At 50.5% G+C, this 5862-nt stretch overlaps 1 non-coding gene across 1 annotated transcript; it reads left to right on the forward strand.

Moving 5' to 3' along the window:
• Window positions 1-516: 516 nt before the first annotated feature.
• Window positions 517-629, forward strand: LOC139031789 (U5 spliceosomal RNA). The gene has a single exon (XR_011484293.1). It is a non-coding gene; the product is annotated as a U5 spliceosomal RNA (small nuclear RNA).
• The last annotated feature ends 5233 nt before the right edge of the window (window positions 630-5862 follow it).

The raw sequence follows: 5862 nt of genomic DNA on the forward strand, positions 1-5862 counted from the left end.
ATTCATTGTTTATCTGAAGTTACAATTTAACCAGGTGTCTTGTATTTTTATTTGTTACAGCTGGCCACTCGGCCTCAGAACTGAGGCAGTGCTCCCGCCAGGACCAAGGCTCAAGGACACACAGACCAGCCATGGCTGCCCGGAAGGGGCTGAGAGCCGGAGGCGGCTTCCTGGGCCTGAGCCGCTCTCCCCAAATGGTTCCATCTCCTGCACAAACATATTTATTGGGCTTGATGGCAAACAGATTATGCTTGTCCCGGGAAGGGCAATTCGAAAGAGAAAACCTTGAAGTCCGGGAAATAACGATGAGGGGAGTTAAATTAAAGTGCAGAAGACCCTCCCGAGAGATAGCGTCAGGGTGAGTTACAGGCCCGATAAGGGACTGGGGGCTCACAGAGGGGGCTCAGAAAGGTCACCTGGTGGTGCGCAGAGGACCAGGAATCATAAATATGGGGCAAGATGCCCAGCTGGGGTCGCCAGGGTGAAAATATTGGGGTCATTCCAAAAACAATTATCCTGCTTGGTTTGCTCTTCAGGTCTTGTAAATCTTTCACCTTTTATAAAAGATTTCTGGGGAAAGAAGCACTTTGGAAGCTTTAACTGATTTTTGAGGCTGCTTCTTGGTGGTTCTGTGAAAAGAAAACAGACAAAAGGGAAAAAGTAATTACCCAGCATTCTCAGAGGCACAGGGATGGGCTGACTGGATTCTTATTCCTGGGAGAGTTTAGGCTGCCCTGGGTTTTGACTCACTCTATTTGGAGTCTGGTTACAGTTTGATAATTAATGCTTTTTTTTGTTTTGAATCCAGTCATAGTAGGGCTCTTGGTACCCCGTGGACACTGGTTTTTAGGGTAGCTGTGTGGTAGCCATATTATTGGGTGTGGCAGCCATCTTGAGTGTTCAGGCAGCCATCTTGGTTGTGTGGCACTTGTCTTGGCCATGTGTACTGAGGCTCATGTGCCACACAGAGCCCCTGAAGGTGGAGGATGGGTCTAGGCTGTCCTGGCCTAGGCTGGAGAATGGGTCTTGGCTGTCCTGCTCCATTGTATCCCCTGTATTCTCAGGGTCTGTCCAAGGGAATCCTGGTTCAAGCTCTGTGCCTCTGTCCATGTTCCAGGACAATTGGCAGCACCAGCAGGAGGTAGTTATTCATTCCACCAAAGTTTATCGATCACCTGTCATATGCTGGCCACTGCATTGTGCGTTGATTCCTCAGGCTCAGCCAAGAGCTTCATCTTTGAGGCAGCTACTTCCCAGGTGTCTCTGCCCCTCTGACCATACACAGCCACAAAAGTGGCTTTACCTCAGACCTCTTGCTGCCATCTAGTAGCTCATGTAATTGTCATGATCCTGTAGAGGAGGGATTATTAGCCCCATTTTACAGATGAGGAAACTGAGGCTCATAGAGGTGAAATGACTAGCTTATTGTCACACAAAAATAGGGAGTGAGGCAGAGCTAGGCAACCCAGGACTGATTCTCACTCTCCTCATCTGTGCAATGGGAAAGGTGCTATGGTCCTGCCATGGTGGTGTGGTGTAGAGGCAAGGAGCCCATGAACCCTGGTGGGGCAGAGCCCAGGCTTGGAGCCTCTAGTCTCCTCTAGAGAGAGAGAGGCTGTTTTTTTATACAAGAAGACAAAGAGTTTCTCCCAGTCATCTTTTGCCATCTGCCAACTCCCAACAGGATATAATTATTCAAATTGAATAAATGTTTGCTGAATGAGACTTGGACTTCCTTTAGGTTCAAAGCAGACTGAAAGGTAGAAGGATAGGGATGGGGGTCAGAGAGGGGAGTGGCTATGGGCTGCTGTGCCGGGCCATGTCTGCCCCATATTAAATTCAGAGCGTTCACATAGAAATACTCATTCTTCCATCCATGCATGTTTGGATGCATCCATGTTTGTTTGCTAAACAAACATTATTTTGTGCCAGGCTTGCTCTGGTATTGGGGTTACTTTGAGTGCAGAGCAAGGCAAACTCAATCCTCCAGGCCTAGAGATCACACCTGGGAATGAGAGACAGACCGGAGCAAGAGAGGCGTGGGAAGAGGCTTTTGCTGGATGGAGGGTGATGATGGCTGCCTGGATGAAGGTGGAGTGGCCCTGATGAGCCACGTGGAAATGTATAGGGTAACAGGCTCAGAGAGTTAAAGCAACTTGTCTAAGGTCACACAGCTAATAGGTGGCAGAGTTGGTTTGCTCTCAGTCTGCACCTGACCCTGCTTAACTTGAGCTGCCTAAAACAGCATTGTCGCTCTAAGTTCTGAATGACCCTTATGTGGCTCTGGCCAAAAAAAAATGGTGTTTGGGAAACACTGCATTTATCACTCCTTCCTGGAGCATGGTACATGATACCCGTTAAGGACTCTGGGGGTTCCTGCAGGAAAGGAACCTGCATAGCCTGCATCCTCCTGGGCTTCTGCTCCAGGCAGTGGAAGCACCTTGGCCAAATCAATGCCTTCAAGGAATCAAAGTTGCTCAGCTCTGGTGGGCCCCTCCCAGAATGCACTGGAAACCAGAGACTCTAGTCAGTGGTAAGAGCTCGAAGGGCCAAGGAGGACCATGACAGTTCAGGCAGGCTTCCTGGAGGAGGAGGTCCTGGAGTCACACCAGCAAAGACAGCTCAGCTCAGGAATCTGCAGGGAGACCGTGGACATGATGGCGATGAGCGATGGGTTGAGGGGCCAGAGGGGCCATGTTCAAATCCTGGCTCTGCTCTTAGTTGCTATATGACCTTGGGGAAATGATAAGACGCCTCTGAGCCTTGATTTCCTCATCTGTAAAATGGGATCATGACAGAACCTCAGGTGATTCTCAAGGCTTTAGCTCAGGGTGACCAGGAGGCCAATTCCATTGCTGAGAGTGTCAGCTTTGCAATGGAGAAGGAGGGTTGTTCATATTTTTTTTTTCCTCTGAAGAACTAGAGACTCTGAAAAATACTCCTTGACCTGAAAAAGCCCCAACTGGACGCTCCTGTGGGTCTGTTACAGACACGACTTTGCAAATCAGATGTGACAGGCAAATGTGTGCCAAGATGGTGGCCAGCTGTTCGGCGGTAGGGAAGGGGCTGCTTAGAGATCCTCGTGGCCTCCTTCGAGAGCAGACGCCGCCAGGCTCGCTGTGCCCCGAGCACAGGTGTGTGAGGATGTGTGCCCTGCCCGGGGGGAGCGGGGATGGGCAGGGGCAGGCGGCTCATGGGGTAAACGCTCCCTCACACACACGTACACACCACACACACTGAGTACACCACACACACTCTTATCACATACACATCCCAGAGACTCACACCACACACACCATGCATAAACATCACACACACACCACATACACAATACACATTCATACCACACAACACACACACTCACATGATACACTGCATATTATACTCACCATACACACTCACACCACACACACACACCACACTCTCACACCATGTACCACATACTACCACACGCCACACACACACCACGCTCTCACACTACACACATTCATACACCATGTATTATATACGCCACACTCACTCGCAGCACGCACACATACCACACATACTATGTACACACACTCACACTGCACACACTCATACCATATACACACAGCACACACACACCACACACACAGCACGCACACACTACACACACACACACCCCACACACACACCACACACTCACACCATGTACCACATACTACCACACGCCACACACACACCACGCTCTCACACCACACACACTCATACACCATGTATTACATACGCCACACTCACTCGCAGCACGCACACATACCACACATACTATGTACACACACTCACACTGCACACACTCATACCATATACACACAGCACACACATCACACACACACCACATGCACGCCACACACATACGCACACCACACACACATGCCTCACACACCACATGCACTGCACACACACTCAAACCACACACACACCACACACACAGCACGCACACACTACTCACACACACACACCACACACTCACACCACACACATTCATACACCATGTATTACATATGCCACACTCACTCGCACCACACACACATACCACACATACTATGTACACACACTCACACCACACACACTCATACCATATACACACAGCACACACTCACACCACACACCACATGCACGCCACACACATACTCACACCACACACACATGCCTCACACACCACATGCACTGGACACACACTCAAACCACACACACCATGCATAAACATCACACACACGCCACATACACAATACACATTCATACCACACAACACACACACTCACATGATACACTGCATATTATACTCACCATACACACTCACACCACACACACACACCACACACTCACACCATGTACCACATACTACCACACGCCACACACACACCACGCTCTCACACCACACACATTCATACACCATGTATTACATATGCCACACTCACTCGCAGCACACACACATACCACACATATTATGTACACACACACACACACACCACGCTCTCACACCACACACACTCATACACCATGTATTACATCTGCCACACTCACTCGCACCACACACACATACCACACATACTATGTACACACCCTCACACCACACACACTCATACCATATACACACAGCACACACATCACACACACACCACACACATACGCACACCACACACACATGCCTCACACACCACATGCACTGCACACACACTCAAACCACACACACCACACACACACACTACACCACATACACACCCTCACATAGCCCACCAGTCTCCAGAGACACTGTGGTTGGAGTGAAGCCTCACCTCCCTTGTGCCCATGTGGAGGAGGTGGCCCATGATGGGGAGCCCTGGGAGTTGGAGTCAGAAGCGGGTCCAGCTCCTCCGTCACGGGGCAAAGCCTCTTGCCTTTAGGTTTTGTTACTGTGTAAGGATGCCATGAGCCACTGCTTCGGGGGGATTTTAAGAGTATTATTTGAATAGGTATTTAGCATTGTGGTTGGCACACAGCAGCTGCTGAAGAGATCCATGGACTCTACCCCCTTCCTCTGCTCTGGAGACTGGGGTCCACACCCTGATCCCTGTGTTCTGGGAGCACTGCCATTCATAGCAGCCTGTCACAGGGATTGGCCTGAGGATAAACATGTGACTGCTGTCAGGCCAATCAGACCCCTGTCCTGTCATGTGTATATGGCATGGGGATAAGAAGTCCCTCCTTCTGAGGTTCCAAAGCCTGGCACAGTCTGGAGCTGACCTGGAGGATGCCCTTCTCAGGGGCAGAGAGTGAGATCCAGAAATGGGACTTTGGAGTTGAGGGGGATCAAGGTGACACAGGCATCGGCTGAAGTTCTGTCTACTGCTGACACACACATTGATGAACGGCTGGTCTTATGTTGGGAGGCGAGTGTCAGCTGACAAGTGCTCTGTGATAGCCTAGGACATCGGTCCTGTCCCCAAGAGCCCCTCACAGAATCCTAGGGAGGGACACAGATTAGACCCTCCCCAAAGCCAAAGGCTTCCATCCCCAACACGGATAGGAGAAACCAGTGATCTGGGCAGAAGGCCTCAGGAGCCCTACCTTCCGTAGTACAGGGAGGATTAGTTGGGTAATGATGAAGATGACCATTTGGCAGAGGTCTTTGTGCACGCTGGGTCCTGGGTCTCAAGGTGCCCGGGGAGCGAGGACGCCTGAGCCCACAGGGAGCTGAGGAGCCATCTCTTACTCATACCAATCCAACGGATGGGGTTGAACTCTCAGGCCACTCTCCTTCCACTTGATTGATTTCTTCCTCTTGAGGTTTCTTGCCTCAGCATCTGTCCTCCCCCAGCGTCTGCCAGCTTGTCATCTTCCAGTTGGATCCACCAGATCCAG

The sequence above is a fragment of the Odocoileus virginianus genome, chromosome 2 (assembly GCF_023699985.2).
Source record: "Odocoileus virginianus isolate 20LAN1187 ecotype Illinois chromosome 2, Ovbor_1.2, whole genome shotgun sequence".
Classification (NCBI taxonomy): Eukaryota; Metazoa; Chordata; class Mammalia; order Artiodactyla; family Cervidae; genus Odocoileus; species Odocoileus virginianus.